This window comes from Lissotriton vulgaris, chromosome 2_1 (genome assembly GCF_964263255.1).
Source record: "Lissotriton vulgaris chromosome 2_1, aLisVul1.2, whole genome shotgun sequence".
Classification (NCBI taxonomy): domain Eukaryota; kingdom Metazoa; phylum Chordata; class Amphibia; order Caudata; family Salamandridae; genus Lissotriton; species Lissotriton vulgaris.
In genome coordinates this window covers 1,906,002,981-1,906,015,433 of record NC_141687.1, presented here as the reverse complement: position 1 = coordinate 1,906,015,433, position 12,453 = coordinate 1,906,002,981, and the positions used below count along the sequence as shown (strand labels likewise).

Sequence of the window (12,453 nt, the reverse complement as noted above, 5' to 3'; positions counted from 1 at the left end):
TGGTTTCACATTTTACATGTTATAAAGAAACAAGAAACTCAAACGGAAAAACTAGTGAGGCAATGAAACTATACAGTAAGTGTCTGTCCCTTGGAGGAGGGGGGGCAATCCCATCTGAAAGGATATATGCGATGGAAGGATCTAAGATCTCGGGAGAGGGGCGGCGGGGCTGGGAGTGGGCGAGCACATCATAAACAGTATTGTGTAGAATTCAGGGAATGTACGGTCACGGGGACAGAGGTATGTCAGGGACTTCCACAAAAGGGGGGTGCAAATCTCCCCACGATATGAGTTCCATTGGTGCCATATCCGCCCCCTCTTCTTGGGCCTACCCCGAGCGACATACACAGTTTTTTCCCTGAACATGCACCAGTCCATGTTTTCTTTCCAGGCTGAGACCAGAGGTGCTATCTGAGATCCCCATAGTTGGGCTATGCCCCTTTTCGCTACCATATTGCCAAGGGTGGCCCATTGAGTCTGAGCAACATTGTAGTCATTTGGCTCCCATACATTCAACAAACAGCGTCTGGCCTCCGGCAACAATGAAACACCTGTTACCTCTTCCATAACAGCATGCACACGGCTCCAAAATACCAGAACATCTGGACACTCCCATAAAATATGAAGAAAGGTAGCAAGCATACCGCATCCACGCCTACACAACCAGTCAGCAGAATAACCACAACGCAGCAGGCGTGGACCCGTGACATAGACTCGATGTAGAATCTTCAGTTGCACCAGCCGGAGACGCGCCGGAATCGCGACCTCCTTAGGGGAAGATATCGCAGCCTGCCAATCTTCATCTTCCAACTCCAGTCCATCGCCGGTCCAAGCACCCCGAAGCTGTACAAGTAGGTCTGACCGATCGTTGATAAGTTTTTTATAGATGAGGGAAATGGTGCTATCTGGGACATGGCCGTCAAGCACTCTGTCTTCGAGAGGAGAGGACTCTGGGATAACGGTTCCGACTGGAAAGACCGACCCAAGCGCATGGTGGATCTGGATGTAGCGAAAGTGCTCCCTATCACTTAATGTGTATTCCAGTTTGAGTTCGTCGAAAGTTTTGATCATGTTCTTAACCCAGAGATCCCCGACCTTGCTAATACCGATGACATCCCACTTTTCGAATCCTTTCTTCGTCCAGAGATTGCCCAGTCTCTCTGCCGCGTAAAGCGGGGTAGCTCTAGTCAATCTGTCCGACCACCCCTTAGCAGCGGTTGCACTACCCCACACCCGTACCGCAACCCCGGTGGGCCCAGTCAAATTCTTCCTGGCTGATCTGGAGTAAAGCGCCCTATTGTAGTCGCCTCCCGGTAACTGCCACCTATCCATTTCGAATGCGGGATTTGGGACGGGCCGTACATTGCGTGGTTAATTGCACTTAATTGGGATGCCCAATAGTATTGTTTAATGTCAGGCAGCGCTATGCCTCATCATACCAGGGCAAAGTCAGCTTCGCCAATGCAATGCGAGGTCGCCACCCCCATATGAGCTTCCTCTGGAGGCTCTCAATCTCGCGGAAATAACTGGCAGGTACAAGATCAAGCGTGTTTTGAATGGCATACAGGAATCGGGGGAGAGACATCATCTTGAAAAGAGCCGCCCTCCCCACCGGGGATAGCGGCATGCCCCACAACGCCGTCACGTCCGATTTAAGCCGGAGGAAGCAAATTCCTCTCATATCGTGCAGCGGGGTCCAACAATATATAAATCCCCAAATTTTTCAATCCGACGTACGAAATCGGAATCGGACAGACTCGTGGCAAGGGGAGCAGCTCTCTAGTGAACGAATAGATACAAGACTTGGCCCAATTGATTACCAGGCCAGAATTCTTCCCGAATGAACTTGAAGTGAGGTATAGCAAAATGTAATCCGCGTACAACGATATGCGATCCTCAAAATCAGGGGACCACCTAATACCTTTGAGCGACGGTTCCCATCGAAGCCACGCGGCGAGAGGTTCAATGGCGAGTGCGAAGAGCAATGGAGATAAGGGGCACCCCTGTCGCGTGCCTCTTCCAAGAACAAAGGATTCTGAGACCCTGCCGTTGACCACCACCTGGGCCAGCGGTTGCTCATACAGGAGTCTAACCCACCCGGTTAAACCGGGGCCAAAACCAAATTTTGCAAGGGCCGCCCATAAATACGGCCATTCCACCGTGTCGAAGGCCATAGAGGCATCCAAGGAGACCAAGATGGCCAGCTCACATAGCGACCCGACCTTGCCAATACACCATGAAGACGACGCAGGTTGAGCGCGGTATTTCGATGGGGAATGAACCCGGATTGATCTGGGTGTATCAAGTCGCTGATCACCTTTATCAGCCGATTTGCCAAAAGTTTTGCCAAGATCTTGGGTTCGGCGTTTAGAAGCGATATCGGCCTATACGATGTGCATTGGTCACGGGGTTTCCCGTCTTTATGAATGACAACAATTGACGCCAGTCTCTGATCCCGGGGAAGGGATCCGACATCTCGCGATTCTCGAAACATTTGACGAAGGTGTGGCGCCATTTTGTCGGGACACAACTTATACAGTTCGATTGGGATGCTATTCGGGCCGTTGCTTTCCCCGAGCGAATGGAGCAGATGGCGAGCGCTATTTCATCGTTGGAAAAGTCCACCTCCATAAGCTTTGTCCGAATCAGACAGGCTAGGCAATGCGATATCTCTAAGTAACAAATGTGAGTCTTCCTCCGGTCTGTCTGAAACCGGCGCGGACACCTTCTGAAAGTGGTGGGCAAAGACTCCAACTATCTCAACCGGATCCACAACCCGCACCCCATCTAGTCTTTCAACATCAGGCACCACACGATTCAATCTATCTCTTTTATCCAACCAAGCAATCAATTTTCCCGCTTTGTCACCGACATCATACAAACGCCCCTGTTGCTCACGACTCATTGCCTCGTCCGCATCAGTCACCAGAGCCCTATAGTCAGACTGTTTAAGGGCTAGAGCGTGCAGCCCCTCCTGCGTAACCCCAGATTGTAATTTTTCTTCCAAAGCCGTAAGTTCATTCTCCAGTCGTACCACCTCCTCATTCTTACTTTTCTTCACACTGGCGATCAATGACAAGGTTTGACCACGGATCACCGTCTTGTAGGCCTCCCACAGTGAGATGGAGGAGGACACCCACCCCACGTTTTCGGCAAAGTAGTAGTACATGCATTTAACCACCCCGGCCCTGGTTTTGGGATTACGGAGGTGCCAGGGGTTAATCGGAGCCACCCGACCATCAGCTCCTAACTGCATATCAATAGTAAGCCAGAGTGGGGAGTGGTCCGAGATGCCCCTGGCCAGGTGTCGAATTTCCCTCACCGACACCATCTGCACCGCCGGCACTAGGATATAGTCAAGCCTCGAGAGACTCCCATGTGCGCCCGAATAGAAGGTATATTGTGCCTGTCCGGGGTGCAGTTGCCTCCAACAATCCACCAGACCCAGTGCGTCCAGGAAGTTACCCAGCCAAGATTGCGATTTCGGAAGATCCCTGGGGGGGGCTGCGATCCTCCCTACCACAGACCACCGAGTTAAAATCACCACCCACAACCAGTATACCTTCGGGGAGACCCAACACCACCCTTCCCAAATCAGAGAACGTCGTGGACTGCAAGCCTGGCGGGACATACACAGAAAGTATGGAGATCGTCTTCCCCTCCCACCAGCCCGTGATAGCAGCATACCGACCCCTATCGTCTAGTACAGTGTCGTCTATTTCCAGGAGGAGGGAGTTCCTGACAAGAACGCCAGCCCCCCTCGACCCAGTAGTGAATCCGGAGTGCGCCACCAGACGATAACCCCGTCATTCAATGCATGGCATGTGTTCCCTATCAGGTGTGTTTCCTGCAGCAACACTACATCCGGGGAGAGACGTTTCAAATACTGTAAAACTATCCCCCGCTTTATCCTGTCACCCAGACCGTTGACATTCCAACTCAGCACCCTCAGCCCCCTAACACCCGTCCCGGAAATGAGGACAATGCCCCCCCCCCACATAGAAACAAGCACAGAAATCGAAGTATATAGCAATGTGTGGCCTCGAAATAAACAAAGAAACAACAAGTTCCCCCCACCACCCCAAGAGAAATTCCCAATACACACCCCTCCACCCTGCACCCCTGCGTTAGACCGAAAAGCCACCCCAACTTGCAGTGTGCCTGTCGCCCCATTAAAAAACTAATCTACAAAAAGAGAAGAAACCCCTAGAGGAGGAAGAGTCCCAAATCCCCACCGCCCCCGGGTAGTTACCAATATATGTACACAGTCATCGAACCACTGCTGTAAGTCTATAGAGCACACACGCCGGTGAGTTCTCACTCCTCCTGCACCTCCGAGCCACCTTCAGCGCCCCTCGATTGTTCCGGGTGTTCTCGATGTGTTGGCAAAGTATCGAGCCAGTCACTGACGACCTCAGGTCGGTCAAAGAAGAGCGCACGTTCCTTATACTCAATCCGCAATCGAGCAGGGAAAAGCATGGCGTACTTCATTCCCATGTCCCTAAGTCGCCGTTTCACCCCCATGAATCCCATCCGCTGTTTTTGTACAGCCTGCGTAAAATCCGGGTAGAAACCACTCGTTGCATTTTCGAATTTCGTGGGACCATTGGTCCGCGATGCCTGAAGGATAGCGTCCCTGTCCCGAAAATTGAAGATCCTGGCTATGATAGGCCGCGGAGGGGCACCCGGTTTATGCTTCCCACCGGGGACTCTGTGAGCACGCTCCACTGCGAAAAAGTTGCTGAGGCCCTTGGGGGTCAAATGATTCAGCATGAGGTCCTCCACAAGGAGATCTGTAGATAGTTCAGTGGGCTTCTCCGGAACCCCGATGATACGCACATTGTTGCGCCGAGCCCGGCTTTCGAAATCATCCAGCCGACGGGGAAACAAGTCATTAGATGATTGAAGATTGCGAACTTCGGTCTGAAGATCGGAGACATCGGTCGTGAGACTGGCCGTCTTAATGTCCAGGGACTTGACCCACTCGTTGGTCTTTGCAAGATCATTCCTGATTAGGTTAACGTCGATTGCTACCGTGTCAATCTTCGAAGCCAGTGTCTCGTACTGCTGGCCCATGGACGTCTTCATGCTTGCAATGGCGCCCATGACGTCACTCAATGTCAGTTCTTCAGTAGCGGAAGAGCCATCCCCAGTCTCGTCCAGAACTTTACCCACACCACCAGGGGATCCTTTTGGGCGAGTGAAGCGGTCCATAGTGTTGAATTGTGTGGTACCCCCTCGGTACGTGCCCTTGGTGGCCCGCTTCTCGCTTTCACGCTTGCCCGCCATATTGAGCAGCGAGCCCCGACTGGGCCTTTGGGACCTGGTTTGAATGGCTCCTCGCAAAGCTGACTTGTAGAGTCCGGGGACGAGGGTGGAAGACAAGCGTATGGCCAATAGCAGGACACGGGCCAGCAGAGTCAACAGGCAGCAAGTCTCAGTAGTCAAAGGCCAAAAACGAAACCGAAAGTACTGCAGGGGCAGTGGCCGATTCCCTCTGGCCGTTGTTATCCAATTGCCACCTGGGTACCTCGGGGACTCGAGTCCCGGGCTGTTCATCGATGTAGGCCGTGAAGTTTCGAGGTGGAGTAAATCCGGTTCCCGGCGGCCAAATCGATTTCTGGAAAAAGATTCAGTGTCAGCAGGGTGACATCTAGAAGAACCTGTCGTCTATATCAGGATTTGTGACAGGATAGATGCGGGAGGCGGCGAGGGTCTCTGGAGCCCTGTGCTCACGCGACCATCTTGGATGCACGCTAAGCTCCTCCCCCACTAAGAGAGTTTATTGATGGCCATCTATCCTCTTGGGTAAAAATGCTAGGACAGTTTCACCATTGACCTAAATTGTGAACCCTGTGCAATTACTGATGAATACTATTTCATTCATGAGTTGTAAAGAGTCCGATAGTGAAATCGTTGCTGGGTGGTCCTGTTCTCCTATTATATTGAGGCCTAATTTGTCTCACTTTTTTTCATTCAGTGGAAACTATATGGTATACGTAATGCCTTGTCTTCAAAACCAGAAGGTTAATGGTGAAGTATGCGTGCCCCCATTGAACAATTTCCTAAAAAAAAAAAAAATCATGTGTTTCTACATTTTCATACTGAGTAAATTTCTTTTATGGAATTAAATTAATTTTGGGACAATTTAATGTGAATTAAAATGTGTTGCAAAAATATGGATTGGCATAAAAAATGTATCACCTATGCATTCATGAAAACTCCCAGCTCCATTACTAACCAAACTGCTTCATCCCGATGATATTTATTAAATCTTATTAGTGAGTCACGCCATTTCAAAGAGTTACATCTGTTTAAGGAGCAAGGCAGGCACAGGCATGGTAATCTAGATTGCATCCGGCATCTAAGAAGAAGAAAACTCGTTAAAATTGTACACTCAAAATCCAAGAACAAATATTGAACATCTTCTGAGATGAACAGGGTCGGGGGAAACGGTGGAAAGGATGCCCAGGAATGAAAATAATGTTGCATTCTAGGTCAAGTTGAGCATGTGAGGAAATTGAGTGTGGTTATGGGACCTCAATGTGTAATACACTACCAACCTTTCTAGCAACAGTCAGGTTTCGTTTGTCAAACATTAGCTCATCGCTGAGTAGCTATGGCTTTGAGCAGTCCTGCATCACCAGAAGGAACAAGTGTAAATCATTTAAACAGCACCAAAACAACAGAGGAAGAAAAACACAGTACTCAAGAAATCTAACACCAATTTATAAGAATATCTTATATTTTTATGAACTTATGGACACCGAAATAATGGAAAGATCCATCAGAGGGTTCCAGAGATATACATTTTGCAAATAACAATAAATGATAACGAAACAAGCATTGTCAAATTCAGCACTTTTTAAAAACATTTTCCAAGAAAAGTTTGGTCTAAGTGGAATGCGGTTACTTAGAGTTTCTTTGGGCAACCAACTCGGGCAGGGAGACATTAAAGGGGACCAGCAAAGTCCAAAGAAACAGTTACCTCATCAAAAAAAGTAATTCAGTGTCAGTGGTCTCTTGCCTTTGACCTCTATCAGGTAGTCCTGATGCAAGGGATACAGGATGCTGAAGGATGTTGAAGATATGTGCTCGACTGGGGACCGCCTGCAGCCACTCCTCGGTCTTAGCGGAGTGACTTTGGCCACAGGGGTTGACGTCCCTTGTAGTCCACATTGGTCCAGCAAAAGTTCAGTCACCACTGGGCTTCTGGTCACCGGACAAAACAAACTCAGTGGTTTCCTTATTTTTTTATAAAACTCCACCTGGGCATCCGAACTGCACTCTGAAGACTTTCCCTGGACCAGCAGACTCGGATGTGACTCTTGAGCATTGATTCTCGGTCTCCCAGGTTGCACTGCGATGAGGCAGGCATCTTCAGCTTTTATGTCTCGGTACAGGAAGTCAGCCAACTGATTCTTGAAGCCTTCGCTCCTGGTTGGGCTCGGGGGACAACTTCTCATTGAGCAGGACTCAGCAGGCACAGTCCTTTACTTCGTTAGCCCAAGGTTCAGGAGATGCAGTCTAACTTCAGTACAGCCTCTTTTTTTCGGTCCTAGGGTCAGCAGGGCAGTACTGTTTCAGTACTCTTATCTAGCCCAAGCGAGATCGGAGTGCCAAGTGTGCCCATTTATTATACAGCTGGGAGGGTTTTTAGGTGTTCCAGATGAGGACAGGCGCCGTTTGTCGAAGACGGTCTTCGACAAATGGCGCCGGGAACCACAAGAGGGGGAACTTATGGCAACAGGTGTACCCGCCTTTTTGCAGCCATTTCAAGCGTAACAGCTTTGACCTATTCTCCTCCCGGTTATAGTTACCCAGATGAGCCTGATTAGGAGCTAACCTACCACGCGTGTACAGCGCGTCCGGCATACACTCGCCCTTCTGGGCGTTGGTCTGATTACCAAATCCCGGTTTCTGTTATTTAAAAGGCCCTGAAGATTCGCAGTCTGGTTTCCCTGCGATGAAACACGTGTTGGCCATAACAAGAGAAACAATAAACTGCTTCCCACAACAAGAACTTTACTTCTTATCAAACCTCTTTTTTGGCATACCGCCATCTACTGACTTTTGATTTATGTTGATGTGCTTATTCTACTACTGTTTCCAAAACCAGAAACTACTGTGACTTTACTGCAATTTTTCCTAGAGCAGGGGTATTTGTTGCTATTTGTGCCCATTTATGCCCAGAAAGTGCGCTCTTGCGAGGTCATGGTCACTAGCCAATGGGCTATTTGGTTACCTCCAGCTTGATGACAAGTTCCTGTAAAGTGTGCCATTTAGCAGTCCCACAGTGCTCTATTTTGCTACTCCCAAGATGTCTGAACCCCTCTCTAGGTTTGTGACTACTTGAGAGGTACATTTCCATGGAGCCAACCTGTCTACCCAAACAAACATAGCCCGTCTCAAGTGTGCTTACTATTTGCCCTTCAAAGACTTCTTCCCCTTTGAAACTTGCCTTTTGGGTTAACGCTCTGTATGGCTCCACCAGCATTGGGCACTATTTTTAACTGTCCCCAGGTGGGCAGAAGTCTGTATTGTGGCCAGCCTTGGCAAATTGCTTCTGGAAAACAGGACAATAGTGTGTCAACTTGGTAAAGGTGCATGTTGCAACAAGTTATATTAATTTTTACTTGGGTATCAAGTCGGGCTTAATGTTACTAGTTGTTTGATACCATGAAGTACCAACTTTGTTAGTCCCACATCTACTATACAGACAGTCCCTGCAAAGGATGCAGATGAGGAGCCATGAATTTACGACATGGGGCCTGAGAATGAGCCAAACAGCTGCATTTTGAATGACCTATAGTCTAGCGATCAGATATTCAGGAAGGCCCAGGAACATAACATTGGCATAGTACAACCTAGATGTAGTAATGGCATGGGCCACCATCTTCTAAAAGGGAAAGGAATGAAAAAAAGGGAATTTCTTTAAAGCCCGGAGCAATACAGAACAAATTCGTAGCTCGGCAGACAACTGCAGTTAAAAGAATACAAGGTTGTTGAACCTCATCCCTAGATTTTTAACAACCGGTTATGGCAGAGACTGGGCCCTATCAGGTCAACAATTTGGCCACCAGTCAGCTTGAAAAGACCTGAACAGAAAGATTTCAGTCTTACCCATATATTATGCATAGGATGGCTGGCACTAAGCCATTGAAAGAGCGCTAAAAGACAGGACTTAAGAGGGCCACAGCTCACATCAGCCCACCTCTCAAAGGAGAGGAGAAGCTGAGTGTCACCATCTTAAAGTCAAATGTGTCCACCATATCAGCTATAGGGGCCAGATGGACATTAAATAGAGTTGGACCGAGGGAAGAGCCCTGAGGCACCCCAACTGAAAGGGGCTTCGACCTTGATGGGAAGGAGCAGCCTAATGGATTAGCCTCTTTTCTCCAGGAAAGATTACATCCAGTCAAGGGTTAGACTACTAACCCCAAGAAGTTCAAGGCATTGTAAGAGAAGCCCATGCAACACAGTGTCAAACGGCGCAGAGAGATCAAGTAAAACCAAAGCCCCTTTCCCTCTCTGGTTTAGAGTCAATGTAATGAATTCAGACTGTTCAAGTAGTACTTTATCAGTGCTGTACTTAGAACGAAATCCAGATGGACTGGGATTCAATAATTTTTTAGTTTCCCGATAATCAGAAAGCTGGTTCTTTATCAGCTTCTCAAGAATGTTGTCAATCGCCAGGAAGATGGGAAATTGGTCTAAAATTTGCAAGAACGTGATGTCATCTGCCGTAGGTTTTTTCAAGAGTGGAACTAATTTAGCCTGTTTCCAGATAGAAGCAACGTTGGATGTCTATAAGGAAGTGTTCAGAAGCCTTTTCAATATTGGATTGACCACCTTGATCACCATAATCAAAAGGGAGGTTGGGCAAGGATTGACAGGAGAGCCAGACTGCATTTCTAAAATATTCCGTAAGGGAAATAGATGGAAGGAACAGTGCCTATAGGCAAACTCTAGCAGCCCGATTCATCATTGTGAAGTTTTGCGAGTCTGAAATAGCGATTAATAAGGAATCGCTATTCCAGACTCGCAAAGCGGGATTCATGTAGGAATCGCAATATATTTTGCGATTCCTACAGCTTCCTTATTTGCGATTAGCTAATTGCTAATCGCAAATAAGGAACTCCCCATTCATTCCTATGGGCCTAAAGGCCCATAGGAATGAATGGGGAGTCATTCCTTATTTGCGATTAGCAATTAGCTAATCGCAAATGAGATTGCGATTTCAAGGGTGCAGGTGTTTCCAAAGGACACCCTGTAACACCCCTGAAATGTAAGTTCGAGGCATGTGGGCTGCTGAATTCATATCTGTGCATAGATCGCCGCCTAGTGTTGGGTCTGGATGATTGCACATTGTTGTCCTGGAAGAGTCTTCGAAGTATCACGAGATAGGTGGCTCCTCCCCTGGACTACAGTGCGCATGGGCATCGACTCCATCCTCAAGATTGTTTTTTTCCGCCATTGGGTTCGGATGTCTTTGGGTTCCCTCATGTCGGAATCGATAAAAAACTTTCCTAAGACCAAAAGGTCTTTAGTCTAATCGTCGGTATAGTCTTGTGTTCGGTCTTAGTTTCCAGCTCGGTCCCGAGCCGGATTCCCTACACCCGCGTGCTTTCGACGCGGAAGGCCCAGTCGACGCTTCAGACCCTATCGACAGTTCATCATGGACCGTAGTCCATTTAAACGATGTCCCGTCTGCAACTCGAAGTATCCCCACATCGACGTCCACCCGGTGTGCAACAAGTGTCTGTCGCCGGACCATGATGAAGCCAAGTGTACGGCTTGTTCCCGCTTCAGGTCCAAGAAGACGCTTAAGCTTCGACGAGCTGCGCGCCAGGAGGCCCAGCATGCTGCACCGGCGCCTGTGGACATCTTCGATGCAGGGGATGTCGAGATAGAATCGGTCAGGGACATCAGTGAGTCGGACGTCGACTAAGACTACGACGCCGAAATGTTCGAGGCCGAAGAAGTCGTCGACGAGGTAGGAGACGACGACGGGGCCCTCGGGGCCATGGAGGATAGCTCGGACGAAGAGCTTCCTCAACCTGACACTGGGGCCGTGCCAATTCATAAGGCTCAGGTCGAGGGATCGCCATTAGGCCTTACCCAAGATCTTACAATGGGTTCTACGGCCCCGCCTACGGGCTCGGCCACGGACATTGCTGCTGAGCCACACCCTGGCAAATCGAAACCGAAAGTGAAACCTACGGTCTCGACACAAACTGCGTAAGTGCCGTCCTCGAAACCAAAAGTGCGCATCGCTTTGGTCGGATCCAAGGCCTCGGAGCCCTCGCGCCGAAGAAGCAAAAGGGTGTTGTTGAGCCGAAGGCTCAAGTCAAGGGCGTCGAGACGAAGTCTGCTCGCCGAAGACTAAAGTCAAGGTGGTCGAGCCGAGTGCGTCGGCGCCGAAGACGGTCGACACCAGCAAAGGACTCAGCGACCCAAAGAAAGCTCTCGGTAACCCGAAGAAAGGACTGAGTGACCCGAAGGTTCTCGAGACTCCGCGTCAACAGGACAGGGCCAAGAGCGGCGCACCCCAAGAGTCTACTCCTGGTGAGGCCTTGAAGGATTCAGTCGAACCGGCGCGCCCATCCACTGCTTTCACCAAGAAGGTGACGGACTCCCTACAGAGCATCAGGGACAAGACTTTATCGGTCGGACCGAAGGATCCTCCGCCTCCGAAGCCGGTTGAGAAACCTCATAAGGCGTCCACGCACATTCTTTTTACGTTGCCGCCAAAGACAGCGCCGAAGGCTTTCCCTCCTAAGACGGTCGCTGGCGCCCCCGAGAAGGTTTCCTCGGCGCCAAAGTGGTCGACGGTGGTCCCCAGCCCACAGCCTCGACAACCTGCTGTGGAGGAGCAACAAGAACACTTCATTGATGCCGAAACGGGCAGGCTTTCCCTCCACAAGCGGAAAATTGCCCCAGAACGTCCCATGGAGTCATACAAGATCCCTCTAAAGAAAAAGAAGGACTCTGCTTCCACTCCTGTCTTGGTGGAACCACTTTCTCCACACTCATAATATTTCGCCCACTTACTCTGATGTGGACGCTGGGGAGGGCGATGATGAGGATGAATACAGCTATCCTGTCTATACAGACCCTGAGGATACCAATGAACCCTGGGCCGCTGGTGCTGACCCAGGTGATCCTCATTCAGGACAAGACCCTCAACTATATTCTGCGAAGACGTCTCCTACAGAAGACTCTGCAGCTTTCAATGCCCTCATTGAACGGGCATCTAACAATCACAACGTCCAGCTCCATGCTGACCCTGTTGATGTCGATTTCCTTTTTGATACTTTCTCAGTCTCAGAGAGAACTGTTAAGACTCTTGAAACATGCTGGTGAGATCTTTAAGGAGCCTACCAGGGCGAGGGTAATAAACCCTAGGATCGAGAAGAAGTATAAGTCGGCGCCTACTGATCCTACCTACAT

The 12,453-nt window shown here is 49.4% G+C and overlaps 1 protein-coding gene across 1 annotated transcript in view; it reads left to right on the top strand.

Annotated features, from left to right (window-relative positions):
* The window catches only part of CHD2 (chromodomain helicase DNA binding protein 2), a 1,340,517-nt gene that overhangs the window by 591,903 nt on the left and 736,161 nt on the right, over nt 1-12,453 (top strand). The window lies entirely within an intron of this gene.